This window comes from Pseudophryne corroboree, unplaced genomic scaffold, assembly GCF_028390025.1.
Source record: "Pseudophryne corroboree isolate aPseCor3 unplaced genomic scaffold, aPseCor3.hap2 scaffold_925, whole genome shotgun sequence".
NCBI lineage: Eukaryota > Metazoa > Chordata > Amphibia > Anura > Myobatrachidae > Pseudophryne > Pseudophryne corroboree.
This window is the reverse complement of record NW_026970505.1, coordinates 174,831-197,500: the sequence shown is the minus strand read 5'-3', so window position 1 is coordinate 197,500 and position 22,670 is coordinate 174,831. Positions and strand designations below refer to the sequence as shown.

Sequence of the window (22,670 nt, the reverse complement as noted above, 5' to 3'; positions counted from 1 at the left end):
AAGGTGCTGTAGATATTTTTATACTGCCAACACCGTTCTGTTGATGCATTCCATTTTCAAACGTATTCATTTATGAACCAGTAGTTAGAAGTAGAAAAGTTCTAATAGAAACCACAAAGCTCCTCTACAGCCACACCACACTGGATACGCCCAATCTCATCTGATCTTGGAAGCTAAGCAGTGTTGGGCCTGGTTAGTACTTGGATGGGAGACCACCTGGGAATACAAGGTGATGTAGATATTTTTATACAACCAACACCGTTCTGTTGATGCATTCCATTTTCAAACGTATTCATTTATGAACCAGTAGTTAGAAGTAGAAAAGTTCTAACAGAAACCACAAAGCTCATCTACAGCCACACCACACTGGATACGCCCAATCTCATCTGATCTTGGAAGCTAAGCAGTGTTGGGCCTGGTTAGTTCTTGGATGGGAGACCACCTGGGAATACGAGGTGCTGTAGATATTTTTATACTGCCAACACCGTTCTGTTGATGCATTCCATTTTCAAACGTATTCATTTATGAACCAGTAGTTAGAAGTAGAAAAGTTCTAACAGAAACCACAAAGCTCATCTACAGCCACACCACACTGGATACGCCCAATCTCATCTGATCTTGGAAGCTAAGCAGTGTTGGGCCTGGTTAGTACTTGGATGGGAGGCCACCTGGGAATACAAGGTGCTGTAGATATTTTTATACTGCCAACACTGTTCTGTTGATGCATACCATTTTCAAACATATTCATTTATGAACCAGTAGTTAGAAGTAGAAAAGTTCTAACAGAAACCAGAAAGTTCATCTACAGCAACACCACACTGGATACGCCCAATCTCATCTGAACTTGGAAGCTAAGCAGTGTTGGGCCTGGTTAGTACTTGGATGGGAGACCACCTGGGAATACAAGGTGCTGTAGATATGTTTATACTGCCAACACCGTTCTGTTGATGCATTCCATTTTCAAACGTATTCATTTATGAACCAGTAGTTAGAAGTAGAAAAGTTCTAACAGAAACCACAAAGCTCATCTACAGCCACACCACACTGGATACGCCCAATCTCATCTGATCTTGGAAGCTAAGCAGTGTTGGGCCTGGTTAGTACTTGGATGGGAGACCACCTGGGAATACAAGGTGCTGTAGATATTTTTATACTGCCAACACCGTTCTGTTGATGCATTCCATTTTCAAACGTATTTATTTATGAACCAGTAGTTAGAAGTAGAAAAGTTCTAACAGAAACCACAAAGCTCATCTACAGCCACACCACACTGGATACGCCCAATCTCATCTGATCTTGGAAGCTAAGCAGTGTTGGGCCTGGTTAGTACTTGGATGGGAGACCACCTGGGAATACAAGGTGCTGTAGATAATTTTATACTACCAACACCGTTCTGTTGATGCATTCCATTTTAAAACGTATTCATTTATGAACCAGTAGTTAGAAGTAGAAAAGTTCTAACAGAAACCACAAAGTTCATCTACAGCCACACGACACTGGATACGCCCAATCTCATCTGATCTTGGAAGCTAAGCAGTGTTGGGCTTGGTTAGTACTTGGATGGGAGACCACCTGGGAATACAAGGTGCTGTAGATATTTTTATACTGCCAACACCGTTCTGTTGATGCATTCCATTTTAAAACGTATTCATTTATGAACCAGTAGTTAGAAGTAGAAAAGTTCTAACAGAAACCACAAAGTTCATCTACAGCCACACGACACTGGATACGCCCAATCTTATCTGATCTTGGAAGCTAAGCAGTGTTGGGCCTGGTTAGTACTTGGATGGGAGACCACCTGGGAATACAAGGTGCTGTAGATATTTTTATACTGCCAACACTGTTCTGTTGATGCATTCCATTTTCAAACGTATTCATTTATGAACCAGTAGTTAGAAGTAGAAAAGTTCTAATAGAAACCACAAAGCTCATCTACAGCCACACCACACTGGATACGCCCAATCTCATCTGATCTTGGAAGCTAAGCAGTGTTGGGCCTGGTTAGTACTTGGATGGGAGACCACCTGGGAATACAAGGTGATGTAGATATTTTTATACAACCAACACCGTTCTGTTCATGCATTCCATTTTCAAACGTATTCATTTATGAACCAGTAGTTAGAAGTAGAAAAGTTCTAACAGAAACCACAAAGCTCATCTACAGCCACACCACACTGGATACGCCCAATCTCATCTGATCTTGGAAGCTAAGCAGTGTTGGGCCTGGTTAGTTCTTGGATGGGAGACCACCTGGGAATACGAGGTGCTGTAGATATTTTTATACTGCCAACACCGTTCTGTTGATGCATTCCATTTTCAAACGTATTCATTTATGAACCAGTAGTTAGAAGTAGAAAAGTTCTAACAGAAACCACAAAGCTCATCTACAGCCACACCACACTGGATACGCCCAATCTCATCTGATCTTGGAAGCTAAGCAGTGTTGGGCCTGGTTAGTACTTGGATGGGAGGCCACCTGGGAATACAAGGTGCTGTAGATATTTTTATACTGCCAACACTGTTCTGTTGATGCATACCATTTTCAAACATATTCATTTATGAACCAGTAGTTAGAAGTAGAAAAGTTCTAACAGAAACCAGAAAGTTCATCTACAGCAACACCACACTGGATACGCCCAATCTCATCTGAACTTGGAAGCTAAGCAGTGTTGGGCCTGGTTAGTACTTGGATGGGAGACCACCTGGGAATACAAGGTGCTGTAGATATGTTTATACTGCCAACACCGTTCTGTTGATGCATTCCATTTTCAAACGTATTCATTTATGAACCAGTAGTTAGAAGTAGAAAAGTTCTAACAGAAACCACAAAGCTCATCTACAGCCACACCACACTGGATACGCCCAATCTCATCTGATCTTGGAAGCTAAGCAGTGTTGGGCCTGGTTAGTACTTGGATGGGAGACCACCTGGGAATACAAGGTGCTGTAGATATTTTTATACTGCCAACACCGTTCTGTTGATGCATTCCATTTTCAAACGTATTTATTTATGAACCAGTAGTTAGAAGTAGAAAAGTTCTAACAGAAACCACAAAGCTCATCTACAGCCACACCACACTGGATACGCCCAATCTCATCTGATCTTGGAAGCTAAGCAGTGTTGGGCCTGGTTAGTACTTGGATGGGAGACCACCTGGGAATACAAGGTGCTGTAGATAATTTTATACTGCCAACACCGTTCTGTTGATGCATTCCATTTTAAAACGTATTCATTTATGAACCAGTAGTTAGAAGTAGAAAAGTTCTAACAGAAACCACAAAGTTCATCTACAGCCACACGACACTGGATACGCCCAATCTCATCTGATCTTGGAAGCTAAGCAGTGTTGGGCCTGGTTAGTACTTGGATGGGAGACCACCTGGGAATACAAGGTGCTGTAGATATTTTTATACTGCCAACACCGTTCTGTTGATGCATTCCATTTTCAAACGTATTCATTTATGAACCAGTAGTTAGAAGTAGAAAAGTTCTAACAGAAACCCCAAAGCTCATCTACAGCCACACCACACTGGATACGCCCAATCTCATCTGATCTTGGAAGCTAAGCAGTGTTGGGCCTGGTTAGTACTTGGATGGGAGACCACCTGGGAATACAAGGTGATGTAGATATTTTTATACAACCAACACCGTTTTGTTGATGCATTCCATTTTCAAACGTATTCATTTATGAACCAGTAGTTAGAAGTAGAAAAGTTCTAACAGAAACCACAAAGCTCATCTACAGCCACACCACACTGGATACGCCCAATCTCATCTGATCTTGGAAGCTGAGCAGTGTTGGGCCTGGTTAGTTCTTGGATGGGAGACCACCTGGGAATACGAGGTGCTGTAGATATTTTTATACTGCCAACACCGTTCTGTTGATGCATTCCATTTTAAAACGTATTCATTTATGAACTAGTAGTTAGCAGTAGAAAAGTTCTAACAGAAACCAGAAAGTTCATCTACAGCAACACCACACTGGATACGCCCAATCTCATCTGATCTTGGAAGCTAAGCAGTGTTGGGCCTGGTTAGTACTTGGATGGGAGACCACCTGGGAATACAAGGTGCTGTAGATATTTTTATACTACCAACACCGTTCTGTTGATGCATTCCATTTTCAAACGTATTCATTCATGAACCAGTAGTTAGAAGTAGAAAAGTACTAACCGAAACCATAAAGCTCTTCTACAGCCACACCACACTGGATATGCCCAATCTCATCTGATCTTGGAAGCTAAGCAGTGTTGGGCCTGGTTAGTACTTGGATGGGAGACCACCTGGGAATACATAGGTGGTGTAGATATTTTTATACTGCCAACACCGTTCTGTTGATGCATTCCATTTTCAAACGTATTCATTTATGAACCAGTAGTTAGAAGTAGAAAAGTTCTAACAGAAACCACAAAGCTCATCTACAGCCACACCACAGTGGATACGCCCAATCTCATCTGATCTTGGAAGCAAAGCAGTATTGGGCCTGGTTAGTACTTGGATGGGAGACCACCTGGGAATACAAGGTGCTGTAGATATTTTTATACTGCCAACACCGTTCTGTTGATGCATTCCATTTTCAAACGTATTCATTTATGAACCAGTAGTTAGAAGTAGAAAAGTTCTAACAGAAGCCATAAAGCTCATCTACAGCCACACCACACTGGATACGCCCAATCTCATCTGATCTTGGAAGCTAAGCAGTGTTGGGCCTGGTTAGTACTTGGATGGGAGACCACCTGGGAATACAAAGTGCTGTAGATAATTTTATACTACCAACACCGTTCTGTTGATGCATTCCATTTTCAAACGTATTCATTTATGAACCAGTAGTTAGAAGTAGAAAAGTACTAACAGAAACCATAAAGCTCTTCTACAGCCACACCACATTGGTTATGCCCAATCTCATCTGATTTTGGAAGCTAAGCAGTGTTGGGCCTGGTTAGTACTTGGATGGGAGACCACCTGGGACTACAAGGTGCTGTAGATATTTTTATACTGCCAACACCGTTCTGTTGATGCATTCCATTTTCAAACGTATTCATTTATGAACCAGTAGTTAGAAGTAGAAAAGTTCTAACAGAAACAACAAAGCTCATCTACAGCCTCACCACACTGGATACGCCCAATCTCATCTGATCTTGGAAGCTAAGCAGTGTTGGGCCTGGTTAGTACTTGGATGGGAGACCACCTGGGAATACAAGGTGCTGTAGATATTTTTATACTGCCAACACTGTTCTGTTGATGCATTCCATTTTCAAACGTATTCATTTATGAACCAGTAGTTAGAAGTAGAAAAGTTCTAATAGAAACCACAAAGCTCATCTACAGCCACACCACACTGGATACGCCCAATCTCATCTGATCTTGGAAGCTAAGCAGTGTTGGGCCTGGTTAGTACTTGGATGGGAGGCCACCTGGGAATACAAGGTGCTGTAGATATTTTTATACTGCCAACACTGTTCTGTTGATGCATTCCATTTTCAAACGTATTCATTTATGAACCAGTAGTTAGAAGTAGAAAAGTTCTAATAGAAACCACAAAGCTCATCTACAGCCACACCACACTGGATACGCCCAATCTCATCTGATCTTGGAAGCTAAGCAGTGTTGGGCCTGGTTAGTACTTGGATGGGAGGCCACCTGGGAATACAAGGTGCTGTAGATATTTTTATACTGCCAACACTGTTCTGTTGATGCATACCATTTTCAAACATATTCATTTATGAACCAGTAGTTAGAAGTAGAAAAGTTCTAACAGAAACCAGAAAGTTCATCTACAGCAACACCACACTGGATACGCCCAATCTCATCTGAACTTGGAAGCTAAGCAGTGTTGGGCCTGGTTAGTACTTGGATGGGAGACCACCTGGGAATACAAGGTGCTGTAGATATGTTTATACTGCCAACACCGTTCTGTTGATGCATTCCATTTTCAAACGTATTCATTTATGAACCAGTAGTTAGAAGTAGAAAAGTTCTAACAGAAACCACAAAGCTCATCTACAGCCACACCACACTGGATACGCCCAATCTCATCTGATCTTGGAAGCTAAGCAGTGTTGGGCCTGGTTAGTACTTGGATGGGAGACCACCTGGGAATACAAGGTGCTGTAGATATTTTTATACTGCCAACACCGTTCTGTTGATGCATTCCATTTTCAAACGTATTTATTTATGAACCAGTAGTTAGAAGTAGAAAAGTTCTAACAGAAACCACAAAGCTCATCTACAGCCACACCACACTGGATACGCCCAATCTCATCTGATCTTGGAAGCTAAGCAGTGTTGGGCCTGGTTAGTACTTGGATGGGAGACCACCTGGGAATACAAGGTGCTGTAGATAATTTTATACTGCCAACACCGTTCTGTTGATGCATTCCATTTTAAAACGTATTCATTTATGAACCAGTAGTTAGAAGTAGAAAAGTTCTAACAGAAACCACAAAGTTCATCTACAGCCACACGACACTGGATACGCCCAATCTCATCTGATCTTGGAAGCTAAGCAGTGTTGGGCCTGGTTAGTACTTGGATGGGAGACCACCTGGGAATACAAGGTGCTGTAGATATTTTTATACTGCCAACACCGTTCTGTTGATGCATTCCATTTTCAAACGTATTCATTTATGAACCAGTAGTTAGAAGTAGAAAAGTTCTAACAGAAACCCCAAAGCTCATCTACAGCCACACCACACTGGATACGCCCAATCTCATCTGATCTTGGAAGCTAAGCAGTGTTGGGCCTGGTTAGTACTTGGATGGGAGACCACCTGGGAATACAAGGTGATGTAGATATTTTTATACAACCAACACCGTTTTGTTGATGCATTCCATTTTCAAACGTATTCATTTATGAACCAGTAGTTAGAAGTAGAAAAGTTCTAACAGAAACCACAAAGCTCATCTACAGCCACACCACACTGGATACGCCCAATCTCATCTGATCTTGGAAGCTGAGCAGTGTTGGGCCTGGTTAGTTCTTGGATGGGAGACCACCTGGGAATACGAGGTGCTGTAGATATTTTTATACTGCCAACACCGTTCTGTTGATGCATTCCATTTTAAAACGTATTCATTTATGAACTAGTAGTTAGCAGTAGAAAAGTTCTAACAGAAACCAGAAAGTTCATCTACAGCAACACCACACTGGATACGCCCAATCTCATCTGATCTTGGAAGCTAAGCAGTGTTGGGCCTGGTTAGTACTTGGATGGGAGACCACCTGGGAATACAAGGTGCTGTAGATATTTTTATACTACCAACACCGTTCTGTTGATGCATTCCATTTTCAAACGTATTCATTCATGAACCAGTAGTTAGAAGTAGAAAAGTACTAACCGAAACCATAAAGCTCTTCTACAGCCACACCACACTGGATATGCCCAATCTCATCTGATCTTGGAAGCTAAGCAGTGTTGGGCCTGGTTAGTACTTGGATGGGAGACCACCTGGGAATACATAGGTGGTGTAGATATTTTTATACTGCCAACACCGTTCTGTTGATGCATTCCATTTTCAAACGTATTCATTTATGAACCAGTAGTTAGAAGTAGAAAAGTTCTAACAGAAACCACAAAGCTCATCTACAGCCACACCACAGTGGATACGCCCAATCTCATCTGATCTTGGAAGCAAAGCAGTATTGGGCCTGGTTAGTACTTGGATGGGAGACCACCTGGGAATACAAGGTGCTGTAGATATTTTTATACTGCCAACACCGTTCTGTTGATGCATTCCATTTTCAAACGTATTCATTTATGAACCAGTAGTTAGAAGTAGAAAAGTTCTAACAGAAGCCATAAAGCTCATCTACAGCCACACCACACTGGATACGCCCAATCTCATCTGATCTTGGAAGCTAAGCAGTGTTGGGCCTGGTTAGTACTTGGATGGGAGACCACCTGGGAATACAAAGTGCTGTAGATAATTTTATACTACCAACACCGTTCTGTTGATGCATTCCATTTTCAAACGTATTCATTTATGAACCAGTAGTTAGAAGTAGAAAAGTACTAACAGAAACCATAAAGCTCTTCTACAGCCACACCACATTGGTTATGCCCAATCTCATCTGATTTTGGAAGCTAAGCAGTGTTGGGCCTGGTTAGTACTTGGATGGGAGACCACCTGGGACTACAAGGTGCTGTAGATATTTTTATACTGCCAACACCGTTCTGTTGATGCATTCCATTTTCAAACGTATTCATTTATGAACCAGTAGTTAGAAGTAGAAAAGTTCTAACAGAAACAACAAAGCTCATCTACAGCCTCACCACACTGGATACGCCCAATCTCATCTGATCTTGGAAGCTAAGCAGTGTTGGGCCTGGTTAGTACTTGGATGGGAGACCACCTGGGAATACAAGGTGATGTAGATATTTTTATACAACCAACACCGTTCTGTTGATACATTCCATTTTCAAACGTATTCATTTATGAACCAGTAGTTAGAAGTAGAAAAGTTCTAACAGAAACCATAAAGCTCATCTACAGCCACACCAAACTGGATACGCCCAATCTCATCTGATCTTGGAAGCTAAGCAGTGTTGGGCCTGGTTAGTACTTGGATGGGAGACCACCTGGGAATACAAGGTGCTGTAGATATTTTTATACAACCAACACCGTTCTGTTGATGCATTCCATTTTCAAACGTATTCATTTATGAACCAGTAGTTAGAAGTAGAAAAGTTCTAACAGAAACCATAAAGCTCATCTACAGCCACACCAAACTGGATACGCCCAATCTCATCTGATCTTGGAAGCTAAGCAGTGTTGGGCCTGGTTAGTACTTGGATGGTAGACCACCTGGGAATACAAGGTGCTGTAGATATTTTTATACTGCCAACACCGTTCTGTTGATGCATTCCATTTTCAAACGTATTCATTTATGAACCAGTAGTTAGAAGTAGAAAAGTTCTAACAGAAACCACAAAGCTCATCTACAGCCACACCACACTGGATACGCCCAATCTCATCTGATCTTGGAAGCTAAGCAGTGTTGGGCCTGGTTAGTACTTGGATGGGAGACCACCTGGGAATACAAGGTGATGTAGATATTTTTATACAATCAACACCGTTCTGTTGATGCATTCCATTTTCAAACGTATTCATTTATGAACCAGTAGTTAGAAGTAGAAAAGTTCTAACAGAAACCATAAAGCTCATCTACAGCTACACCAAACTGGATACGCCCAATCTCATCTGATCTTGGAAGCTAAGCAGTGTTGGGCCTGGTTAGTACTTGGATGGGAGACCACCTGGGAATACAAGGTGCTGTAGATATTTTTATACAACCAACACCGTTCTGTTGATGCATTCCATTTTCAAACGTATTCATTTATGAACCAGTAGTTAGAAGTAGAAAAGTTCTAACAGAAACCATAAAGCTCATCTACAGCCACACCAAACTGGATACGCCCAATCTCATCTGATCTTGGAAGCTAAGCAGTGTTGGGCCTGGTTAGTACTTGGATGGGAGACCACCTGGGAATACAAGGTGCTGTAGATATTTTTATACTGCCAACACCGTTCTGTTGATGCATTCCATTTTCAAACGTATTCATTTATGAACCAGTAGTTAGAAGTAGAAAAGTTCTAACAGAAACCACAAAGCTCATCTACAGCCACAGCACACTGGATACGCCCAATCTCATCTGATCTTGGAAGCTAAGCAGTGTTGGGCCTGGTTAGTACTTGGATGGGAGACCACCTGGGAATACAAGGTGCTGTAGATATTTTTATACTGCCAACACCGTTCTGTTGATGCATTCCATTTTCAAACGTATTCATTTATGAACCAGTAGTTAAAAGTAGAAAAGTTCTAACAGAAACCATAAAGTTCATCTACAGCCACACCACACTGGATACGCCCAATCTCATCTGATCTTGGAAGCTAAGCAGTGTTGGGCCTGGTTAGTACTTGGATGGGAGACCACCTGGGAATACAAGGTGCTGTAGATAATTTTATACTGCCAACACCGTTCTGTTGATGCATTCCATTTTAAAACGTATTCATTTATGAACCAGTAGTTAGAAGTAGAAAAGTTCTAACAGAAACCACAAAGTTCATCTACAGCCACACGACACTGGATACGCCCAATCTCATCTGATCTTGGAAGCTAAGCAGTGTTGGGCCTGGTTAGTACTTGGATGGGAGACCACCTGGGAATACAAGGTGCTGTAGATATTTTTATACTGCCAACACCGTTCTGTTGATGCTTTCCATTTTCAAACGTATTCATTTATGAACCAGTAGTTAGAAGTAGAAAAGTTCTAACAGAAACCACAAAGCTCATCTACAGCTACACCACACTGGATACGCCCAATCTCATCTGATCTTGGAAGCTAAGCAGTGTTGGGCCTGGTTAGTACTTTGATGGGAGACCACCTGGGAATACAAGGTGATGTAGATATTTTTATACAACCAACACCGTTCTGTTGATGCATTCCATTTTCAAACGTATTCATTTATGAACCAGTAGTTAGAAGTAGAAAAGTTCTAACAGAAACCACAAAGCTCATCTACAGCCACACCACACTGGATACGCCCAATCTCATCTGATCTTGGAAGCTAAGCAGTGTTGGGCCTGGTTAGTTCTTGGATGGGAGACCACCTGGGAATACGAGGTGCTGTAAATATTTTTATACTGCCAACACCGTTCTGTTGATGCATTCCATTTTAAAACTTATTCATTTATGAACTAGTAGTTAGAAGTAGAAAAGTTCTAACAGAAACCAGAAATTCATCTACAGCAACACTATACTGGATACGCCCAATCTCATCTGATCTTGGAAGCTAAGCAATGTTGGGCCTGGTTAGTACTTGGATGGGAGACCACCTGGAAATACGAGGTGCTGTAGATATTTTTATACTACCAACACCGTTCTGTTGATGCATTCCATTTTCAAACGTATTCATTTATGAACCAGTAGTTAGAAGTAGAAAAGTACTAACCGAAACCATAAAGCTCTTCTACAGCTACACCACACTGGATATGCCCAATCTCATCTGATCTTGGAAGCTAAGCAGTGTTGGGCCTGGTTAGTACTTGGATGGGAGACCACCTGGGAATACATAGGTGGTGTAGATATTTTTATACTGCCAACACCGTTCTGTTGATGCATTCCATTTTCAAACGTATTCATTTATGAACCAGTAGTTAGAAGTAGAAAAGTTCTAACAGAAACCACAAAGCTCATCTACAGCCACACCGCACTGGATACGCCCAATCTCATCTGATCTAGGAAGCTAAGCAGTGTTGGGCCTGGTTAGTACTTGGATGGGAGACCACCTGGGAATACAAGGTGCTGTAGATATTTTTATACTGCCAACACCGTTCTGTTGATGCATTCAATTTTCAAATGTATTCATTTATGAACCAGTAGTTAGAAGTAGAAAAGTTCAAACAGAAACCACAAAGCTCATCTACAGCCACACCACAGTGGATACGCCCAATCTCATCTGATCTTGGAAGCAAAGCAGTATTGGGCCTGGTTAGTACTTGGATGGGAGACCACCTGGGAATACAATGTGCTGTAGATATTTTTATACTGCCAACACCGTTCTGTTGATGTATTCCATTTTCAAACGTATTCATTTATGAACAAATAGTTAGAAGTAGAAAAGTTCTAACAGAAGCCATAAAGCTCATCTACAGCCACACCACACTGGATACGCCCAATCTCATCTGATCTTGGAAGCTAAGCAGTGTTGGGCCTGGTTAGTACTTGGATGGGAGACCACCTGGGAATACAAGGTGCTGTAGATAATTTTATACTACCAACACCGTTCTGTTGATGCATTCCATTTTCAAACGTATTCATTTATGAACCAGTAGTTAGAAGTAGAAAAGTACTAACAGAAACCATAAAGCTCTTCTACAGCCACACCACACTGGTTATGCCCAATCTCATCTGATTTTGGAAGCTAAGCAGTGTTGGGCCTGGTTAGTACTTGGATGGGAGACCACCTGGGAATACAAGGTGCTGTAGATATTTTTATACTGCCAACACCGTTCTGTTGATGCATTCCATTTTCAAACGTATTCATTTATGAACCAGTAGTTAGAAGTAGAAAAGTTCTAACAGAAACAACAAAGCTCATCTACAGCCACACCACACTGGATACGCCCAATCTCATCTGATCTTGGAAGCTAAGCAGTGTTGGGCCTGGTTAGTACTTGGATGGGAGACCACCTGGGAATACAAGATGATGTAGATATTTTTATACAACCAACACCGTTCTGTTGATGCATTCCATTTTCAAACGTATTCATTTATGAACCAGTAGTTAGAAGTAGAAAAGTTCTAACAGAAACCATAAAGCTCATCTACAGCCACAGCAAACTGGATACGCCCAATCTCATCTGATCTTGGAAGCTAAGCAGTGTTGGGCCTGGTTAGTACTTGGATGGGAGACCACCTGGGAATACAAGGTGCTGTAGATAATTTTATACTGCCAACACCGTTCTGTTGATGCATTCTATTTTAAAACGTATTCATTTATGAACCAGTAGTTAGAAGTAGAAAAGTTCTAACAGAAACCAGAAAGTTCATCTACAGCAACACCACACTGGATACGCCCAATCTCATCTGATCTTGGAAGCTAAGCAGTGTTGGGCCTGGTTAGTACTTGGATGGGAGACCACCTGGGAATACAAGGTGCTGTAGATATTTTTATACTACCAACACCGTTCTGTTGATGCATTCCATTTTCAAACGTATTCATTTATGAACCAGTAGTTAGAAGTAGAAAAGTACTAACAGAAACCATAAAGCTCTTCTACAGCCACACCACACTGGATATGCCCAATCTCATCTGATCTTGGAAGCTAAGCAGTGTTGGGCCTGGTTAGTACTTGGATGGGAGACCACCTGGGAATACAAGGTGCTGTAGATATTTTTATACTGCCAACACCGTTCTGTTGATGCATTCAATTTTCAAATGTATTCATTTATGAACCAGTAGTTAGAAGTAGAAAAGTTCCAACAGAAACCACAAAGCTCATCTACAGCCACACCACACTGGATACGCCCAATCTCATCTGATCTTGGAAGCAAAGCAGTATTGGGCCTGGTTAGTACTTGGATGGGAGACCACCTGGGAATACAAGGTGCTGTAGATATTTTTATACTGCCAACACCGTTCTGTTGATGCATTCCATTTTCAAACGTATTCATTTATGAACCAGTAGTTAGAAGTAGAAAAGTTCTAACAGAAACCACAAAGCTCATCTACAGCCACACCGCACTGGATACGCCCAATCTCATCAGATCTAGGAAGCTAAGCAGTGTTGGGCCTGGTTAGTACTTGGATGGGAGACAACCTGGGAATACAAGGTGCTGTCGATATTTTTATACTGCCAACACCGTTCTGTTGATGCATTCAATTTTCAAATGTATTCATTTATGAACCAGTAGTTAGAAGCAGAAAAGTTCAAACAGAAACCACAAAGCTTATCTACAGCCACACCACAGTGGATACGCCCAATCTCATCTGATCTTGGAAGCAAAGCAGTATTGGGCCTGGTTAGTACTTGGATGGGAGACCACCTGGGAATACAATGTGCTGTAGATATTTTTATACTACCAACACCGTTCTGTTGATGCATTCCATTTTCAAACGTATTCATTTATGAACCAGTAGTTAGAAGTAGAAAAGTTCTAACAGAAGCCATAAAGCTCATCTACAGCCACACCACACTGGATACGCCCAATCTCATCTGATCTTGGAAGCTAAGCAGTGTTGGGCCTGGTTAGTACTTGGATGGGAGACCACCTGGGAATACAAGGTGCTGTAGATATTTTTATACTGCCAACACCGTTCTGTTGATGCATTCCATTTTCAAACGTATTCATTTATGAACCAGTAGTTAGAAGTAGAAAAGTTCTAACAGAAACAACAAAGCTCATCTACAGCCACACCACACTGGATACGCCCAATCTCATCTGATCTTGGAAGCTAAGCAGTGTTGGGCCTGGTTAGTACTTGGATGGGAGACCACCTGGGAATACAAGGTGATGTAGATATTTTTATACAACCAACACCGTTCTGTTGATGCATTCCATTTTCAAACGTATTCATTTATGAACCAGTAGTTAGAAGTAGAAAAGTTCTAACAGAAACCATAAAGCTCATCTACAGCCACACCAAACTGGATACGCCCAATCTCATCTGATCTTGGAAGCTAAGCAGTGTTGGGCCTGGTTAGTACTTGGATGGGAGACCACCTGGGAATACAAGGTGCTGTAGATAATTTTATACTGCCAACACCGTTCTGTTGATGCATTCTATTTTAAAACGTATTCATTTATGAACCAGTAGTTAGAAGTAGAAAAGTTCTAACAGAAACAAGAAAGTTCATCTACAGCAACACCACACTGGATACGCCCAATCTCATCTGATCTTGGAAGCTAAGCAGTGTTGTGCCTGGTTAGTACTTGGATGGGAGACCACCTGGGAATACAAGGTGCTGTAGATATTTTTATACTACCAACACCGTTCTGTTGATGCATTCCATTTTCAAACGTATTCATTTATGAACCAGTAGTTAGAAGTAGAAAAGTACTAACAGAAACCATAAAGCTCTTCTACAGCCACACCACACTGGATATGCCCAATCTCATCTGATCTTGGAAGCTAAGCAGTGTTGGGCCTGGTTAGTACTTGGATGGGAGACCACCTGGGAATACATAGGTGGTGTAGATATTTTTATACTGCCAACACCGTTCTGTTGATGCATTCCATTTTCAAACGTATTCATTTATGAACCAGTAGTTAGAAGTAGAAAAGTTCTAACAGAAACCACAAAGCTCATCTACAGCCACACCACACTGGATACGCCCAATCTCATCTGATCTAGGAAGCTAAGCAGTGTTGGGCCTGGTTAGTACTTGGATGGGAGACCACCTGGGAATACAAGGTGCTGTAGATATTTTTATACTGCCAACACCGTTCTGTTGATGCATTCCATTTTCAAACGTATTCATTTATGAACCAGTAGTTAGAAGTAGAAAAGTACTAACCGAAACCATAAAGCTCTTCTACAGCCACACCACACTGGATATGCCCAATCTCATCTGATCTGGGAAGCTAAGCAGTGTTGGGCCTGGTTAGTACTTGGATGGGAGACCACCTGGGAATACATAGGTGGTGTAGATATTTTTATACTGCCAACACCGTTCTGTTGATGCATTCCATTTTCAAACGTATTCATTTATGAACCAGTAGTTAGAAGTAGAAAAGTTCTAACAGAAACCACAAAGCTCATCTACAGCCACACCGCACTGGATACGCCCAATCTCATCTGATCTAGGAAGCTAAGCAGTGTTGGGCCTGGTTAGTACTTGGATGGGAGACCACCTGGGAATACAAGGTGCTGTAGATATTTTTATACTGCCAACACCGTTCTGTTGATGCATTCAATTTTCAAATGTATTCATTTATGAACCAGTAGTTAGAAGTAGAAAAGTTCAAACAGAAACCACAAAGCTCATCTACAGCCACACCACAGTGGATACGCCCAATCTCATCTGATCTTGAAAGCAAAGCAGTATTGGGCCTGGTTAGTACTTGGATGGGAGACCACCTGGGAATACAATGTGCTGTAGATATTTTTATACTGCCAACACCGTTCTGTTGATGCATTCCATTTTCAAACGTATTCATTTATGAACAAGTAGTTAGAAGTAGAAAAGTTCTAACAGAAGCCATAAAGCTCATCTACAGCCACACCACACTGGATACGCCCAATCTCATCTGATCTTGGAAGCTAAGCAGTGTTGGGCTTGGTTAGTACTTGGATGGGAGACCACCTGGGAATACAAGGTGCTGTAGATAATTTTATACTACCAACACCGTTCTGTTGATGCATTCCATTTTCAAACGTATTCATTTATGAACCAGTAGTTAGAAGTAGAAAAGTACTAACAGAAACCATAAAGCTCTTCTACAGCCACACCACACTAGTTATGCCCAATCTCATCTGATTTTGGAAGCTAAGCAGTGTTGGGCCTGGTTAGTACTTGGATGGGAGACCACCTGGGAATACAAAGTGCTGTAGATATTTTTATACTGCCAACACCGTTCTGTTGATGCATTCCATTTTCAAACGTATTCATTTATGAACCAGTAGTTAGAAGTAGAAAAGTTCTAACAGAAACAACAAAGCTCATCTACAGCCACACCACACTGGATACGCCCAATCTCATCTGATCTTGGAAGCAAAGCAGTATTGGGCCTGGTTAGTACTTGGATGGGAGACCACCTGGGAATACAATGTGCTGTAGATATTTTTATACTACCAACACCGTTCTGTTGATGCATTCCATTTTCAAACGTATTCATTTATGAACCAGTAGTTAGAAGTAGAAAAGTTCTAACAGAAGCCATAAAGCTCATCTACAGCCACACCACACTGGATACGCCCAATCTCATCTGATCTTGGAAGCTAAGCAGTGTTGGGCCTGGTTAGTACTTGGATGGGAGACCACCTGGGAATACAAGGTGCTGTAGATAATTTTATACTACCAACACCGTTCTGTTGATGCATTCCATTTTCAAACGTATTCATTTATGAACCAGTAGTTAGAAGTAGAAAAGTACTAACAGAAACCATAAAGCTCTTCTACAGCCACACCACACTGGTTATGCCCAATCTCATCTGATTTTGGAAGCTAAGCAGTGTTGGGCCTGGTTAGTACTTGGATGGGAGACCACCTGGGAATACAAGGTGCTGTAGATATTTTTATACTGCCAACACCGTTCTGTTGATGCATTCCATTTTCAAACGTATTCATTTATGAACCAGTAGTTAGAAGTAGAAAAGTTCTAACAGAAACAACAAAGCTCATCTACAGCCACACCACACTGGATACGCCCAATCTCATCTGATCTTGGAAGCTAAGCAGTGTTGGGCCTGGTTAGTACTTGGATGGGAGACCACCTGGGAATACAAGGTGATGTAGATATTTTTATACAACCAACACCGTTCTGTTGATGCATTCCATTTTCAAACGTATTCATTTATGAACCAGTAGTTAGAAGTAGAAAAGTTCTAACAGAAACCATAAAGCTCATCTACAGCCACACCAAACTGGATACGCCCAATCTCATCTGATCTTGGAAGCTAAGCAGTGTTGGGCCTGGTTAGTACTTGGATGGGAGACCACCTGGGAATACAAGGTGCTGTAGATAATTTTATACTGCCAACACCGTTCTGTTGATGCATTCTATTTTAAAACGTATTCATTTATGAACCAGTAGTTAGAAGTAGAAAAGTTCTAACAGAAACAAGAAAGTTCATCTACAGCAACACCACACTGGATACGCCCAATCTCATCTGATCTTGGAAGCTAAGCAGTGTTGTGCCTGGTTAGTACTTGGATGGGAGACCACCTGGGAATACAAGGTGCTGTAGATATTTTTATACTACCAACACCGTTCTGTTGATGCATTCCATTTTCAAACGTATTCATTTATGAACCAGTAGTTAGAAGTAGAAAAGTACTAACAGAAACCATAAAGCTCTTCTACAGCCACACCACACTGGATATGCCCAATCTCATCTGATCTTGGAAGCTAAGCAGTGTTGGGCCTGGTTAGTACTTGGATGGGAGACCACCTGGGAATACATAGGTGGTGTAGATATTTTTATACTGCCAACACCGTTCTGTTGATGCATTCCATTTTCAAACGTATTCATTTATGAACCAGTAGTTAGAAGTAGAAAAGTTCTAACAGAAACCGCAAAGCTCATCTACAGCCACACCACACTGGATACGCCCAATCTCATCTGATCTAGGAAGCTAAGCAGTGTTGGGCCTGGTTAGTACTTGGATGGGAGACCACCTGGGAATACAAGGTGCTGTAGATATTTTTATACTGCCAACACCGTTCTGTTGATGCATTCCATTTTCAAACGTATTCATTTATGAACCAGTAGTTAGAAGTAGAAAAGTACTAACCGAAACCATAAAGCTCTTCTACAGCCACACCACACTGGATATGCCCAATCTCATCTGATCTGGGAAGCTAAGCAGTGTTGGGCCTGGTTAGTACTTGGATGGGAGACCACCTGGGAATACAAGGTGCTGTAGATATTTTTATACTGCCAACACCGTTCTGTTGATGCATTCAATTTTCAAATGTATTCATTTATGAACCAGTAGTTAGAAGTAGAAAAGTTCAAACAGAAACCACAAAGCTCATCTACAGCCACACCACAGTGGATACGCCCAATCTCATCTGATCTTGAAAGCAAAGCAGTATTGGGCCTGGTTAGTACTTGGATGGGAGACCACCTGGGAATACAATGTGCTGTAGATATTTTTATACTGCCAACACCGTTCTGTTGATGCATTCCATTTTCAAACGTATTCATTTATGAACAAGTAGTTAGAAGTAGAAAAGTTCTAACAGAAGCCATAAAGCTCATCTACAGCCACACCACACTGGATACGCCCAATCTCATCTGATCTTGGAAGCTAAGCAGTGTTGGGCTTGGTTAGTACTTGGATGGGAGACCACCTGGGAATACAAGGTGCTGTAGATAATTTTATACTACCAACACCGTTCTGTTGATGCATTCCATTTTCAAACGTATTCATTTATGAACCAGTAGTTAGAAGTAGAAAAGTACTAACAGAAACCATAAAGCTCTTCTACAGCCACACCACACTAGTTATGCCCAATCTCATCTGATTTTGGAAGCTAAGCAGTGTTGGGCCTGGTTAGTACTTGGATGGGAGACCACCTGGGAATACAAAGTGCTGTAGATATTTTTATACTGCCAACACCGTTCTGTTGATGCATTCCATTTTCAAACGTATTCATTTATGAACCAGTAGTTAGAAGTAGAAAAGTTCTAACAGAAACAACAAAGCTCATCTACAGCCACACCACACTGGATACGCCCAATCTCATCTGATCTTGGAAGCTAAGCAGTGTTGGGCCTGGTTAGTACTTGGATGGGAGACCACCTGGGAATACAAGGTGATGTAGATATTTTTATACAACCAACACCGTTCTGTTGATGCATTCCATTTTCAAACGTATTCATTTATGAACCAGTAGTTAGAAGTAGAAAAGTTCTAACAGAAACAACAAAGCTCATCTACAGCCACACCACACTGGATACGCCCAATCTCATCTGATCTTGGAAGCTGAGCAATGTTGGGCCTGGTTAGTACTTGGATGGGAGACCACCTGGGAATACAAGGTGATGTAGATATTTTTATACAACCAACACCGTTCTGTTGATGCATTCCATTTTCAAACGTATTCATTTATGAACCAGTAGTTAGAAGTAGAAAAGTTCTAACAGAAACCATAAAGCTTATCTACAGCCACACCAAACTGGATACGCCCAATCTCATCTGATCTTGGAAGCTAAGCAGTGTTGGGCATGGTTAGTACTTGGATGGGAGACCACCTGGGAATACAAGGTGCTGTAGATAATTTTATACTGCCAACACCGTTCTGTTGATGCATTCTATTTTAAAACGTATTCATTTATGAACCAGTAGTTAGAAGTAGAAAAGTTCTAACAGAAACCAGAAAGTTCATCTACAGCAACACCACACTGGATACGCCCAATCTCATCTGATCTTGGAAGCTAAGCAGTGTTGGGCCTGGTTAGTACTTGGATGGGAGACCACCTGGGAATACAAGGTGCTGTAGATATTTTTATACTACCAACACCGTTCTGTTGATGCATTCCATTTTCAAACGTATTCATTTATGAACCAGTAGTTAGAAGTAGAAAAGTACTAACAGAAACCATAAAGCTCTTCTACAGCCACACCACACTGGATATGCCCAATCTCATCTGATCTTGGAAGCTAAGCAGTGTTGGGCCTGGTTAGTACTTGGATGTGAGACCACCTGGGAATACATAGGTGGTGTAGATATTTTTATACTGCCAACACCGTTCTGTTGATGCATTCCATTTTCAAACGTATTCATTTATGAACCAGTAGTTAGAAGTAGAAAAGTTCTAACAGAAACCACAAAGCTCATCTACAGCCACACCACACTGGATAAGCCCAATCTCATCTGATCTAGGAAGCTAAGCAGTGTTGGGCCTGGTTAGTACTTGGATGGGAGACCACCTGGGAATACAAGGTGCTGTAGATATTTTTATACTGCCAACACCGTTCTGTTGATGCATTCAATTTTCAAATGTATTCATTTATGAACCAGTAGTTAGAAGTAGAAAAGTTCCAACAGAAACCACAAAGCTCATCTACAGCCACACCACACTGGATACGCCCAATCTCATCTGATCTTGGAAGCAAAGCAGTATTGGGCCTGGTTAGTACTTGGATGGGAGACCACCTGGGAATACAAGGTGCTGTAGATATTTTTATACTGCCAACACCGTTCTGTTGATGCATTCCATTTTCAAACGTATTCATTTATGAACCAGTAGTTAGAAGTAGAAAAGTTCTAACAGAAACCACAAAGCTCATCTACAGCCACACCGCACTGGATACACCCAATCTCATCTGATCTAGGAAGCTAAGCAGTGTTGGGCCTGGTTAGTACTTGGATGGGAGACCACCTGGGAATACAAGGTGCTGTCGATATTTTTATACTGCCAACACCGTTCTGTTGATGCATTCAATTTTCAAATGTATTCATTTATGAACCAGTAGTTAGAAGTAGAAAAGTTCAAACAGAAACCACAAAGCTCATCTACAGCCACACCACAGTGGATACGCCCAATCTCATCTGATCTTGGAAGCAAAGCAGTATTGGGCCTGGTTAGTACTTGGATGGGAGACCACCTGGGAATACAATGTGCTGTAGATATTTTTATACTGCCAACACCGTTCTGTTGATGCATTCCATTTTCAAACGTATTTATTTATGAACCAGTAGTTAGAAGTAGAAAAGTTCTAACAGAAGCCATAAAGCTCATCTACAGCCACACCACACTGGATACGCCCAATCTCATCTGATCTTGGAAGCTAAGCAGTGTTGGGCCTGGTTAGTACTTGGATGGGAGACCACCTGGGAATACAAGGTGATGTAGATATTTTTATACAACCAACACCATTCTGTTGATGCATTCCATTTTCAAACGTATTCATTTATGAACCAGTAGTTAGAAGTAGAAAAGTTCTAACAGAAACCATAAAGCTCATCTACAGCCACACCAAACTGGATACGCCCAATCTCATCTGATCTTGGAAGCTAAGCAGTGTTGGGCCTGGTTAGTACTTGGATGGGAGACCACCTGGGAATACAAGGTGCTGTAGATAATTTTATACTACCAACACCGTTCTGTTGATGCATTCCATTTTCAAACGTATTCATTTATGAACCAGTAGTTAGAAGTAGAAAAGTACTAACAGAAACCATAAAGCTCTTCTACAGCCACACCACACTAGTTATGCCCAATCTCATCTGATTTTGGAAGCTAAGCAGTGTTGGGCCTGGTTAGTACTTGGATGGGAGACCACCTGGGAATACAAAGTGCTGTAGATATTTTTATACTGCCAACACCGTTCTGTTGATGCATTCCATTTTCAAACGTATTCATTTATGAACCAGTAGTTAGAAGTAGAAAAGTTCTAACAGAAACAACAAAGCTCATCTACAGCCACACCACACTGGATACGCCCAATCTCATCTGATCTTGGAAGCTAAGCAGTGTTGGGCCTGGTTAGTACTTGGATGGGAGACCACCTGGGAATACAAGGTGATGTAGATATTTTTATACAACCAACACCGTTCTGTTGATGCATTCCATTTTCAAACGTATTCATTTATGAACCAGTAGTTAGAAGTAGAAAAGTTCTAACAGAAACAACAAAGCTCATCTACAGCCACACCACACTGGATACGCCCAATCTCATCTGATCTTGGAAGCTGAGCAATGTTGGGCCTGGTTAGTACTTGGATGGGAGACCACCTGGGAATACAAGGTGATGTAGATATTTTTATACAACCAACACCGTTCTGTTGATGCATTCCATTTTCAAACGTATTCATTTATGAACCAGTAGTTAGAAGTAGAAAAGTTCTAACAGAAACCATAAAGCTTATCTACAGCCACACCAAACTGGATACGCCCAATCTCATCTGATCTTGGAAGCTAAGCAGTGTTGGGCATGGTTAGTACTTGGATGGGAGACCACCTGGGAATACAAGGTGCTGTAGATAATTTTATACTGCCAACACCGTTCTGTTGATGCATTCTATTTTAAAACGTATTCATTTATGAACCAGTAGTTAGAAGTAGAAAAGTTCTAACAGAAACCAGAAAGTTCATCTACAGCAACACCACACTGGATACGCCCAATCTCATCTGATCTTGGAAGCTAAGCAGTGTTGGGCCTGGTTAGTACTTGGATGGGAGACCACCTGGGAATACAAGGTGCTGTAGATATTTTTATACTACCAACACCGTTCTGTTGATGCATTCCATTTTCAAACGTATTCATTTATGAACCAGTAGTTAGAAGTAGAAAAGTACTAACAGAAACCATAAAGCTCTTCTACAGCCACACCACACTGGATATGCCCAATCTCATCTGATCTTGGAAGCTAAGCAGTGTTGGGCCTGGTTAGTACTTGGATGTGAGACCACCTGGGAATACATAGGTGGTGTAGATATTTTTATACTGCCAACACCGTTCTGTTGATGCATTCCATTTTCAAACG

At 41.4% G+C, this 22,670-nt stretch overlaps 70 non-coding genes and 31 pseudogenes across 70 annotated transcripts; all 101 read left to right on the top strand.

The window, feature by feature from the left end:
• LOC135046586 (5S ribosomal RNA) overlaps positions 1 to 15 on the top strand; it is a 119-nt pseudogene extending 104 nt beyond the window's left edge.
• Positions 16 to 122: 107 nt separating this feature from the next.
• Positions 123 to 241, top strand: LOC135046526 (5S ribosomal RNA). The gene has a single exon (XR_010238839.1). It is a non-coding gene; the product is annotated as a 5S ribosomal RNA (ribosomal RNA).
• A 107-nt stretch (positions 242 to 348) lies between these two features.
• Positions 349 to 467, top strand: LOC135047133 (5S ribosomal RNA). The gene has a single exon (XR_010239203.1). It is a non-coding gene; the product is annotated as a 5S ribosomal RNA (ribosomal RNA).
• Positions 468 to 574: 107 nt separating this feature from the next.
• Positions 575 to 693, top strand: LOC135047072 (5S ribosomal RNA). Its single transcript, XR_010239144.1, has one exon. It is a non-coding gene; the product is annotated as a 5S ribosomal RNA (ribosomal RNA).
• A 107-nt stretch (positions 694 to 800) lies between these two features.
• LOC135046938 (5S ribosomal RNA) lies at positions 801 to 919 on the top strand. The gene has a single exon (XR_010239013.1). It is a non-coding gene; the product is annotated as a 5S ribosomal RNA (ribosomal RNA).
• Positions 920 to 1,026: 107 nt separating this feature from the next.
• On the top strand, positions 1,027 to 1,145 carry LOC135046881 (5S ribosomal RNA). The gene has a single exon (XR_010238956.1). It is a non-coding gene; the product is annotated as a 5S ribosomal RNA (ribosomal RNA).
• A 107-nt stretch (positions 1,146 to 1,252) lies between these two features.
• On the top strand, positions 1,253 to 1,371 carry LOC135046880 (5S ribosomal RNA). Its single transcript, XR_010238955.1, has one exon. It is a non-coding gene; the product is annotated as a 5S ribosomal RNA (ribosomal RNA).
• Positions 1,372 to 1,478: 107 nt separating this feature from the next.
• On the top strand, positions 1,479 to 1,597 carry LOC135046454 (5S ribosomal RNA). Its single transcript, XR_010238769.1, has one exon. It is a non-coding gene; the product is annotated as a 5S ribosomal RNA (ribosomal RNA).
• A 107-nt stretch (positions 1,598 to 1,704) lies between these two features.
• LOC135046585 (5S ribosomal RNA) lies at positions 1,705 to 1,823 on the top strand (annotated as a pseudogene).
• A 107-nt stretch (positions 1,824 to 1,930) lies between these two features.
• LOC135047227 (5S ribosomal RNA) lies at positions 1,931 to 2,049 on the top strand. Its single transcript, XR_010239293.1, has one exon. It is a non-coding gene; the product is annotated as a 5S ribosomal RNA (ribosomal RNA).
• A 107-nt stretch (positions 2,050 to 2,156) lies between these two features.
• On the top strand, positions 2,157 to 2,275 carry LOC135047132 (5S ribosomal RNA). Its single transcript, XR_010239202.1, has one exon. It is a non-coding gene; the product is annotated as a 5S ribosomal RNA (ribosomal RNA).
• Positions 2,276 to 2,382: 107 nt separating this feature from the next.
• On the top strand, positions 2,383 to 2,501 carry LOC135047071 (5S ribosomal RNA). Its single transcript, XR_010239143.1, has one exon. It is a non-coding gene; the product is annotated as a 5S ribosomal RNA (ribosomal RNA).
• Positions 2,502 to 2,608: 107 nt separating this feature from the next.
• LOC135046937 (5S ribosomal RNA) lies at positions 2,609 to 2,727 on the top strand. Its single transcript, XR_010239012.1, has one exon. It is a non-coding gene; the product is annotated as a 5S ribosomal RNA (ribosomal RNA).
• A 107-nt stretch (positions 2,728 to 2,834) lies between these two features.
• Positions 2,835 to 2,953, top strand: LOC135046879 (5S ribosomal RNA). Its single transcript, XR_010238954.1, has one exon. It is a non-coding gene; the product is annotated as a 5S ribosomal RNA (ribosomal RNA).
• Positions 2,954 to 3,060: 107 nt separating this feature from the next.
• On the top strand, positions 3,061 to 3,179 carry LOC135046878 (5S ribosomal RNA). The gene has a single exon (XR_010238953.1). It is a non-coding gene; the product is annotated as a 5S ribosomal RNA (ribosomal RNA).
• A 107-nt stretch (positions 3,180 to 3,286) lies between these two features.
• LOC135047312 (5S ribosomal RNA) lies at positions 3,287 to 3,405 on the top strand. The gene has a single exon (XR_010239373.1). It is a non-coding gene; the product is annotated as a 5S ribosomal RNA (ribosomal RNA).
• Positions 3,406 to 3,512: 107 nt separating this feature from the next.
• LOC135047226 (5S ribosomal RNA) lies at positions 3,513 to 3,631 on the top strand. Its single transcript, XR_010239292.1, has one exon. It is a non-coding gene; the product is annotated as a 5S ribosomal RNA (ribosomal RNA).
• Positions 3,632 to 3,738: 107 nt separating this feature from the next.
• LOC135046558 (5S ribosomal RNA) lies at positions 3,739 to 3,857 on the top strand. Its single transcript, XR_010238870.1, has one exon. It is a non-coding gene; the product is annotated as a 5S ribosomal RNA (ribosomal RNA).
• A 107-nt stretch (positions 3,858 to 3,964) lies between these two features.
• On the top strand, positions 3,965 to 4,083 carry LOC135047039 (5S ribosomal RNA). Its single transcript, XR_010239112.1, has one exon. It is a non-coding gene; the product is annotated as a 5S ribosomal RNA (ribosomal RNA).
• A 107-nt stretch (positions 4,084 to 4,190) lies between these two features.
• On the top strand, positions 4,191 to 4,310 carry LOC135046725 (5S ribosomal RNA; annotated as a pseudogene).
• A 107-nt stretch (positions 4,311 to 4,417) lies between these two features.
• On the top strand, positions 4,418 to 4,536 carry LOC135046648 (5S ribosomal RNA; annotated as a pseudogene).
• A 107-nt stretch (positions 4,537 to 4,643) lies between these two features.
• On the top strand, positions 4,644 to 4,762 carry LOC135047250 (5S ribosomal RNA). Its single transcript, XR_010239313.1, has one exon. It is a non-coding gene; the product is annotated as a 5S ribosomal RNA (ribosomal RNA).
• A 107-nt stretch (positions 4,763 to 4,869) lies between these two features.
• On the top strand, positions 4,870 to 4,988 carry LOC135046781 (5S ribosomal RNA; annotated as a pseudogene).
• A 107-nt stretch (positions 4,989 to 5,095) lies between these two features.
• On the top strand, positions 5,096 to 5,214 carry LOC135047097 (5S ribosomal RNA). Its single transcript, XR_010239169.1, has one exon. It is a non-coding gene; the product is annotated as a 5S ribosomal RNA (ribosomal RNA).
• Positions 5,215 to 5,321: 107 nt separating this feature from the next.
• LOC135047069 (5S ribosomal RNA) lies at positions 5,322 to 5,440 on the top strand. Its single transcript, XR_010239141.1, has one exon. It is a non-coding gene; the product is annotated as a 5S ribosomal RNA (ribosomal RNA).
• Positions 5,441 to 5,547: 107 nt separating this feature from the next.
• On the top strand, positions 5,548 to 5,666 carry LOC135047068 (5S ribosomal RNA). Its single transcript, XR_010239140.1, has one exon. It is a non-coding gene; the product is annotated as a 5S ribosomal RNA (ribosomal RNA).
• A 107-nt stretch (positions 5,667 to 5,773) lies between these two features.
• Positions 5,774 to 5,892, top strand: LOC135046936 (5S ribosomal RNA). Its single transcript, XR_010239011.1, has one exon. It is a non-coding gene; the product is annotated as a 5S ribosomal RNA (ribosomal RNA).
• Positions 5,893 to 5,999: 107 nt separating this feature from the next.
• LOC135046877 (5S ribosomal RNA) lies at positions 6,000 to 6,118 on the top strand. The gene has a single exon (XR_010238951.1). It is a non-coding gene; the product is annotated as a 5S ribosomal RNA (ribosomal RNA).
• Positions 6,119 to 6,225: 107 nt separating this feature from the next.
• Positions 6,226 to 6,344, top strand: LOC135046876 (5S ribosomal RNA). Its single transcript, XR_010238950.1, has one exon. It is a non-coding gene; the product is annotated as a 5S ribosomal RNA (ribosomal RNA).
• Positions 6,345 to 6,451: 107 nt separating this feature from the next.
• On the top strand, positions 6,452 to 6,570 carry LOC135047311 (5S ribosomal RNA). The gene has a single exon (XR_010239372.1). It is a non-coding gene; the product is annotated as a 5S ribosomal RNA (ribosomal RNA).
• Positions 6,571 to 6,677: 107 nt separating this feature from the next.
• On the top strand, positions 6,678 to 6,796 carry LOC135047225 (5S ribosomal RNA). Its single transcript, XR_010239291.1, has one exon. It is a non-coding gene; the product is annotated as a 5S ribosomal RNA (ribosomal RNA).
• A 107-nt stretch (positions 6,797 to 6,903) lies between these two features.
• Positions 6,904 to 7,022, top strand: LOC135046557 (5S ribosomal RNA). The gene has a single exon (XR_010238869.1). It is a non-coding gene; the product is annotated as a 5S ribosomal RNA (ribosomal RNA).
• A 107-nt stretch (positions 7,023 to 7,129) lies between these two features.
• On the top strand, positions 7,130 to 7,248 carry LOC135047038 (5S ribosomal RNA). The gene has a single exon (XR_010239111.1). It is a non-coding gene; the product is annotated as a 5S ribosomal RNA (ribosomal RNA).
• A 107-nt stretch (positions 7,249 to 7,355) lies between these two features.
• LOC135046724 (5S ribosomal RNA) lies at positions 7,356 to 7,475 on the top strand (annotated as a pseudogene).
• A 107-nt stretch (positions 7,476 to 7,582) lies between these two features.
• On the top strand, positions 7,583 to 7,701 carry LOC135046645 (5S ribosomal RNA; annotated as a pseudogene).
• Positions 7,702 to 7,808: 107 nt separating this feature from the next.
• LOC135047249 (5S ribosomal RNA) lies at positions 7,809 to 7,927 on the top strand. The gene has a single exon (XR_010239312.1). It is a non-coding gene; the product is annotated as a 5S ribosomal RNA (ribosomal RNA).
• A 107-nt stretch (positions 7,928 to 8,034) lies between these two features.
• Positions 8,035 to 8,153, top strand: LOC135046780 (5S ribosomal RNA; annotated as a pseudogene).
• A 107-nt stretch (positions 8,154 to 8,260) lies between these two features.
• Positions 8,261 to 8,379, top strand: LOC135046509 (5S ribosomal RNA). The gene has a single exon (XR_010238822.1). It is a non-coding gene; the product is annotated as a 5S ribosomal RNA (ribosomal RNA).
• A 107-nt stretch (positions 8,380 to 8,486) lies between these two features.
• On the top strand, positions 8,487 to 8,605 carry LOC135047184 (5S ribosomal RNA). Its single transcript, XR_010239252.1, has one exon. It is a non-coding gene; the product is annotated as a 5S ribosomal RNA (ribosomal RNA).
• A 107-nt stretch (positions 8,606 to 8,712) lies between these two features.
• LOC135046499 (5S ribosomal RNA) lies at positions 8,713 to 8,831 on the top strand. Its single transcript, XR_010238812.1, has one exon. It is a non-coding gene; the product is annotated as a 5S ribosomal RNA (ribosomal RNA).
• Positions 8,832 to 8,938: 107 nt separating this feature from the next.
• Positions 8,939 to 9,057, top strand: LOC135047224 (5S ribosomal RNA). The gene has a single exon (XR_010239290.1). It is a non-coding gene; the product is annotated as a 5S ribosomal RNA (ribosomal RNA).
• Positions 9,058 to 9,164: 107 nt separating this feature from the next.
• On the top strand, positions 9,165 to 9,283 carry LOC135046383 (5S ribosomal RNA). The gene has a single exon (XR_010238698.1). It is a non-coding gene; the product is annotated as a 5S ribosomal RNA (ribosomal RNA).
• A 107-nt stretch (positions 9,284 to 9,390) lies between these two features.
• Positions 9,391 to 9,509, top strand: LOC135047183 (5S ribosomal RNA). Its single transcript, XR_010239251.1, has one exon. It is a non-coding gene; the product is annotated as a 5S ribosomal RNA (ribosomal RNA).
• A 107-nt stretch (positions 9,510 to 9,616) lies between these two features.
• Positions 9,617 to 9,735, top strand: LOC135046334 (5S ribosomal RNA). Its single transcript, XR_010238649.1, has one exon. It is a non-coding gene; the product is annotated as a 5S ribosomal RNA (ribosomal RNA).
• A 107-nt stretch (positions 9,736 to 9,842) lies between these two features.
• On the top strand, positions 9,843 to 9,961 carry LOC135046874 (5S ribosomal RNA). Its single transcript, XR_010238948.1, has one exon. It is a non-coding gene; the product is annotated as a 5S ribosomal RNA (ribosomal RNA).
• A 107-nt stretch (positions 9,962 to 10,068) lies between these two features.
• LOC135047310 (5S ribosomal RNA) lies at positions 10,069 to 10,187 on the top strand. Its single transcript, XR_010239371.1, has one exon. It is a non-coding gene; the product is annotated as a 5S ribosomal RNA (ribosomal RNA).
• A 107-nt stretch (positions 10,188 to 10,294) lies between these two features.
• Positions 10,295 to 10,413, top strand: LOC135046475 (5S ribosomal RNA). Its single transcript, XR_010238790.1, has one exon. It is a non-coding gene; the product is annotated as a 5S ribosomal RNA (ribosomal RNA).
• A 107-nt stretch (positions 10,414 to 10,520) lies between these two features.
• LOC135046478 (5S ribosomal RNA) lies at positions 10,521 to 10,639 on the top strand. Its single transcript, XR_010238793.1, has one exon. It is a non-coding gene; the product is annotated as a 5S ribosomal RNA (ribosomal RNA).
• Positions 10,640 to 10,745: 106 nt separating this feature from the next.
• Positions 10,746 to 10,864, top strand: LOC135046739 (5S ribosomal RNA; annotated as a pseudogene).
• A 107-nt stretch (positions 10,865 to 10,971) lies between these two features.
• LOC135046760 (5S ribosomal RNA) lies at positions 10,972 to 11,091 on the top strand (annotated as a pseudogene).
• Positions 11,092 to 11,198: 107 nt separating this feature from the next.
• Positions 11,199 to 11,317, top strand: LOC135047297 (5S ribosomal RNA). The gene has a single exon (XR_010239359.1). It is a non-coding gene; the product is annotated as a 5S ribosomal RNA (ribosomal RNA).
• A 107-nt stretch (positions 11,318 to 11,424) lies between these two features.
• On the top strand, positions 11,425 to 11,543 carry LOC135046773 (5S ribosomal RNA; annotated as a pseudogene).
• Positions 11,544 to 11,650: 107 nt separating this feature from the next.
• On the top strand, positions 11,651 to 11,769 carry LOC135046873 (5S ribosomal RNA). The gene has a single exon (XR_010238947.1). It is a non-coding gene; the product is annotated as a 5S ribosomal RNA (ribosomal RNA).
• Positions 11,770 to 11,876: 107 nt separating this feature from the next.
• On the top strand, positions 11,877 to 11,995 carry LOC135046609 (5S ribosomal RNA; annotated as a pseudogene).
• A 107-nt stretch (positions 11,996 to 12,102) lies between these two features.
• LOC135046584 (5S ribosomal RNA) lies at positions 12,103 to 12,221 on the top strand (annotated as a pseudogene).
• A 107-nt stretch (positions 12,222 to 12,328) lies between these two features.
• LOC135046616 (5S ribosomal RNA) lies at positions 12,329 to 12,447 on the top strand (annotated as a pseudogene).
• A 107-nt stretch (positions 12,448 to 12,554) lies between these two features.
• Positions 12,555 to 12,673, top strand: LOC135047037 (5S ribosomal RNA). The gene has a single exon (XR_010239110.1). It is a non-coding gene; the product is annotated as a 5S ribosomal RNA (ribosomal RNA).
• Positions 12,674 to 12,780: 107 nt separating this feature from the next.
• Positions 12,781 to 12,899, top strand: LOC135047200 (5S ribosomal RNA). The gene has a single exon (XR_010239267.1). It is a non-coding gene; the product is annotated as a 5S ribosomal RNA (ribosomal RNA).
• Positions 12,900 to 13,006: 107 nt separating this feature from the next.
• On the top strand, positions 13,007 to 13,125 carry LOC135046427 (5S ribosomal RNA). Its single transcript, XR_010238742.1, has one exon. It is a non-coding gene; the product is annotated as a 5S ribosomal RNA (ribosomal RNA).
• A 107-nt stretch (positions 13,126 to 13,232) lies between these two features.
• LOC135046758 (5S ribosomal RNA) lies at positions 13,233 to 13,351 on the top strand (annotated as a pseudogene).
• Positions 13,352 to 13,458: 107 nt separating this feature from the next.
• On the top strand, positions 13,459 to 13,577 carry LOC135046772 (5S ribosomal RNA; annotated as a pseudogene).
• A 107-nt stretch (positions 13,578 to 13,684) lies between these two features.
• LOC135046872 (5S ribosomal RNA) lies at positions 13,685 to 13,803 on the top strand. Its single transcript, XR_010238945.1, has one exon. It is a non-coding gene; the product is annotated as a 5S ribosomal RNA (ribosomal RNA).
• Positions 13,804 to 13,910: 107 nt separating this feature from the next.
• LOC135047223 (5S ribosomal RNA) lies at positions 13,911 to 14,029 on the top strand. Its single transcript, XR_010239289.1, has one exon. It is a non-coding gene; the product is annotated as a 5S ribosomal RNA (ribosomal RNA).
• A 107-nt stretch (positions 14,030 to 14,136) lies between these two features.
• LOC135047182 (5S ribosomal RNA) lies at positions 14,137 to 14,255 on the top strand. The gene has a single exon (XR_010239250.1). It is a non-coding gene; the product is annotated as a 5S ribosomal RNA (ribosomal RNA).
• A 107-nt stretch (positions 14,256 to 14,362) lies between these two features.
• LOC135046535 (5S ribosomal RNA) lies at positions 14,363 to 14,481 on the top strand. Its single transcript, XR_010238847.1, has one exon. It is a non-coding gene; the product is annotated as a 5S ribosomal RNA (ribosomal RNA).
• Positions 14,482 to 14,588: 107 nt separating this feature from the next.
• Positions 14,589 to 14,708, top strand: LOC135046722 (5S ribosomal RNA; annotated as a pseudogene).
• A 107-nt stretch (positions 14,709 to 14,815) lies between these two features.
• On the top strand, positions 14,816 to 14,934 carry LOC135047273 (5S ribosomal RNA). Its single transcript, XR_010239335.1, has one exon. It is a non-coding gene; the product is annotated as a 5S ribosomal RNA (ribosomal RNA).
• Positions 14,935 to 15,041: 107 nt separating this feature from the next.
• On the top strand, positions 15,042 to 15,161 carry LOC135046799 (5S ribosomal RNA; annotated as a pseudogene).
• Positions 15,162 to 15,268: 107 nt separating this feature from the next.
• On the top strand, positions 15,269 to 15,387 carry LOC135047296 (5S ribosomal RNA). Its single transcript, XR_010239358.1, has one exon. It is a non-coding gene; the product is annotated as a 5S ribosomal RNA (ribosomal RNA).
• Positions 15,388 to 15,494: 107 nt separating this feature from the next.
• Positions 15,495 to 15,613, top strand: LOC135046813 (5S ribosomal RNA; annotated as a pseudogene).
• Positions 15,614 to 15,720: 107 nt separating this feature from the next.
• LOC135046974 (5S ribosomal RNA) lies at positions 15,721 to 15,839 on the top strand. Its single transcript, XR_010239049.1, has one exon. It is a non-coding gene; the product is annotated as a 5S ribosomal RNA (ribosomal RNA).
• A 107-nt stretch (positions 15,840 to 15,946) lies between these two features.
• LOC135046803 (5S ribosomal RNA) lies at positions 15,947 to 16,065 on the top strand (annotated as a pseudogene).
• Positions 16,066 to 16,172: 107 nt separating this feature from the next.
• LOC135046672 (5S ribosomal RNA) lies at positions 16,173 to 16,291 on the top strand (annotated as a pseudogene).
• A 107-nt stretch (positions 16,292 to 16,398) lies between these two features.
• Positions 16,399 to 16,517, top strand: LOC135046871 (5S ribosomal RNA). The gene has a single exon (XR_010238944.1). It is a non-coding gene; the product is annotated as a 5S ribosomal RNA (ribosomal RNA).
• A 107-nt stretch (positions 16,518 to 16,624) lies between these two features.
• LOC135046608 (5S ribosomal RNA) lies at positions 16,625 to 16,743 on the top strand (annotated as a pseudogene).
• Positions 16,744 to 16,850: 107 nt separating this feature from the next.
• LOC135047222 (5S ribosomal RNA) lies at positions 16,851 to 16,969 on the top strand. The gene has a single exon (XR_010239288.1). It is a non-coding gene; the product is annotated as a 5S ribosomal RNA (ribosomal RNA).
• Positions 16,970 to 17,076: 107 nt separating this feature from the next.
• LOC135047181 (5S ribosomal RNA) lies at positions 17,077 to 17,195 on the top strand. The gene has a single exon (XR_010239249.1). It is a non-coding gene; the product is annotated as a 5S ribosomal RNA (ribosomal RNA).
• Positions 17,196 to 17,302: 107 nt separating this feature from the next.
• LOC135046534 (5S ribosomal RNA) lies at positions 17,303 to 17,421 on the top strand. Its single transcript, XR_010238846.1, has one exon. It is a non-coding gene; the product is annotated as a 5S ribosomal RNA (ribosomal RNA).
• A 107-nt stretch (positions 17,422 to 17,528) lies between these two features.
• LOC135046721 (5S ribosomal RNA) lies at positions 17,529 to 17,648 on the top strand (annotated as a pseudogene).
• A 107-nt stretch (positions 17,649 to 17,755) lies between these two features.
• On the top strand, positions 17,756 to 17,874 carry LOC135047272 (5S ribosomal RNA). Its single transcript, XR_010239334.1, has one exon. It is a non-coding gene; the product is annotated as a 5S ribosomal RNA (ribosomal RNA).
• A 107-nt stretch (positions 17,875 to 17,981) lies between these two features.
• On the top strand, positions 17,982 to 18,100 carry LOC135046570 (5S ribosomal RNA). The gene has a single exon (XR_010238882.1). It is a non-coding gene; the product is annotated as a 5S ribosomal RNA (ribosomal RNA).
• Positions 18,101 to 18,207: 107 nt separating this feature from the next.
• On the top strand, positions 18,208 to 18,326 carry LOC135046812 (5S ribosomal RNA; annotated as a pseudogene).
• A 107-nt stretch (positions 18,327 to 18,433) lies between these two features.
• LOC135046973 (5S ribosomal RNA) lies at positions 18,434 to 18,552 on the top strand. The gene has a single exon (XR_010239048.1). It is a non-coding gene; the product is annotated as a 5S ribosomal RNA (ribosomal RNA).
• Positions 18,553 to 18,659: 107 nt separating this feature from the next.
• On the top strand, positions 18,660 to 18,778 carry LOC135046802 (5S ribosomal RNA; annotated as a pseudogene).
• A 107-nt stretch (positions 18,779 to 18,885) lies between these two features.
• On the top strand, positions 18,886 to 19,004 carry LOC135047221 (5S ribosomal RNA). The gene has a single exon (XR_010239287.1). It is a non-coding gene; the product is annotated as a 5S ribosomal RNA (ribosomal RNA).
• A 107-nt stretch (positions 19,005 to 19,111) lies between these two features.
• On the top strand, positions 19,112 to 19,230 carry LOC135046732 (5S ribosomal RNA; annotated as a pseudogene).
• Positions 19,231 to 19,337: 107 nt separating this feature from the next.
• LOC135046569 (5S ribosomal RNA) lies at positions 19,338 to 19,456 on the top strand. Its single transcript, XR_010238881.1, has one exon. It is a non-coding gene; the product is annotated as a 5S ribosomal RNA (ribosomal RNA).
• Positions 19,457 to 19,563: 107 nt separating this feature from the next.
• On the top strand, positions 19,564 to 19,682 carry LOC135047035 (5S ribosomal RNA). The gene has a single exon (XR_010239108.1). It is a non-coding gene; the product is annotated as a 5S ribosomal RNA (ribosomal RNA).
• A 107-nt stretch (positions 19,683 to 19,789) lies between these two features.
• On the top strand, positions 19,790 to 19,909 carry LOC135046816 (5S ribosomal RNA; annotated as a pseudogene).
• A 107-nt stretch (positions 19,910 to 20,016) lies between these two features.
• LOC135046573 (5S ribosomal RNA) lies at positions 20,017 to 20,135 on the top strand. Its single transcript, XR_010238885.1, has one exon. It is a non-coding gene; the product is annotated as a 5S ribosomal RNA (ribosomal RNA).
• Positions 20,136 to 20,242: 107 nt separating this feature from the next.
• LOC135046425 (5S ribosomal RNA) lies at positions 20,243 to 20,361 on the top strand. The gene has a single exon (XR_010238740.1). It is a non-coding gene; the product is annotated as a 5S ribosomal RNA (ribosomal RNA).
• A 107-nt stretch (positions 20,362 to 20,468) lies between these two features.
• On the top strand, positions 20,469 to 20,587 carry LOC135046413 (5S ribosomal RNA). Its single transcript, XR_010238728.1, has one exon. It is a non-coding gene; the product is annotated as a 5S ribosomal RNA (ribosomal RNA).
• A 107-nt stretch (positions 20,588 to 20,694) lies between these two features.
• LOC135046771 (5S ribosomal RNA) lies at positions 20,695 to 20,813 on the top strand (annotated as a pseudogene).
• Positions 20,814 to 20,920: 107 nt separating this feature from the next.
• On the top strand, positions 20,921 to 21,039 carry LOC135047219 (5S ribosomal RNA). Its single transcript, XR_010239285.1, has one exon. It is a non-coding gene; the product is annotated as a 5S ribosomal RNA (ribosomal RNA).
• A 107-nt stretch (positions 21,040 to 21,146) lies between these two features.
• LOC135047180 (5S ribosomal RNA) lies at positions 21,147 to 21,265 on the top strand. Its single transcript, XR_010239248.1, has one exon. It is a non-coding gene; the product is annotated as a 5S ribosomal RNA (ribosomal RNA).
• A 107-nt stretch (positions 21,266 to 21,372) lies between these two features.
• On the top strand, positions 21,373 to 21,491 carry LOC135046801 (5S ribosomal RNA; annotated as a pseudogene).
• Positions 21,492 to 21,598: 107 nt separating this feature from the next.
• LOC135047218 (5S ribosomal RNA) lies at positions 21,599 to 21,717 on the top strand. The gene has a single exon (XR_010239284.1). It is a non-coding gene; the product is annotated as a 5S ribosomal RNA (ribosomal RNA).
• A 107-nt stretch (positions 21,718 to 21,824) lies between these two features.
• On the top strand, positions 21,825 to 21,943 carry LOC135046731 (5S ribosomal RNA; annotated as a pseudogene).
• A 107-nt stretch (positions 21,944 to 22,050) lies between these two features.
• LOC135046568 (5S ribosomal RNA) lies at positions 22,051 to 22,169 on the top strand. The gene has a single exon (XR_010238880.1). It is a non-coding gene; the product is annotated as a 5S ribosomal RNA (ribosomal RNA).
• Positions 22,170 to 22,276: 107 nt separating this feature from the next.
• LOC135047034 (5S ribosomal RNA) lies at positions 22,277 to 22,395 on the top strand. The gene has a single exon (XR_010239107.1). It is a non-coding gene; the product is annotated as a 5S ribosomal RNA (ribosomal RNA).
• A 107-nt stretch (positions 22,396 to 22,502) lies between these two features.
• On the top strand, positions 22,503 to 22,622 carry LOC135046815 (5S ribosomal RNA; annotated as a pseudogene).
• Positions 22,623 to 22,670: the final 48 nt, after the last annotated feature.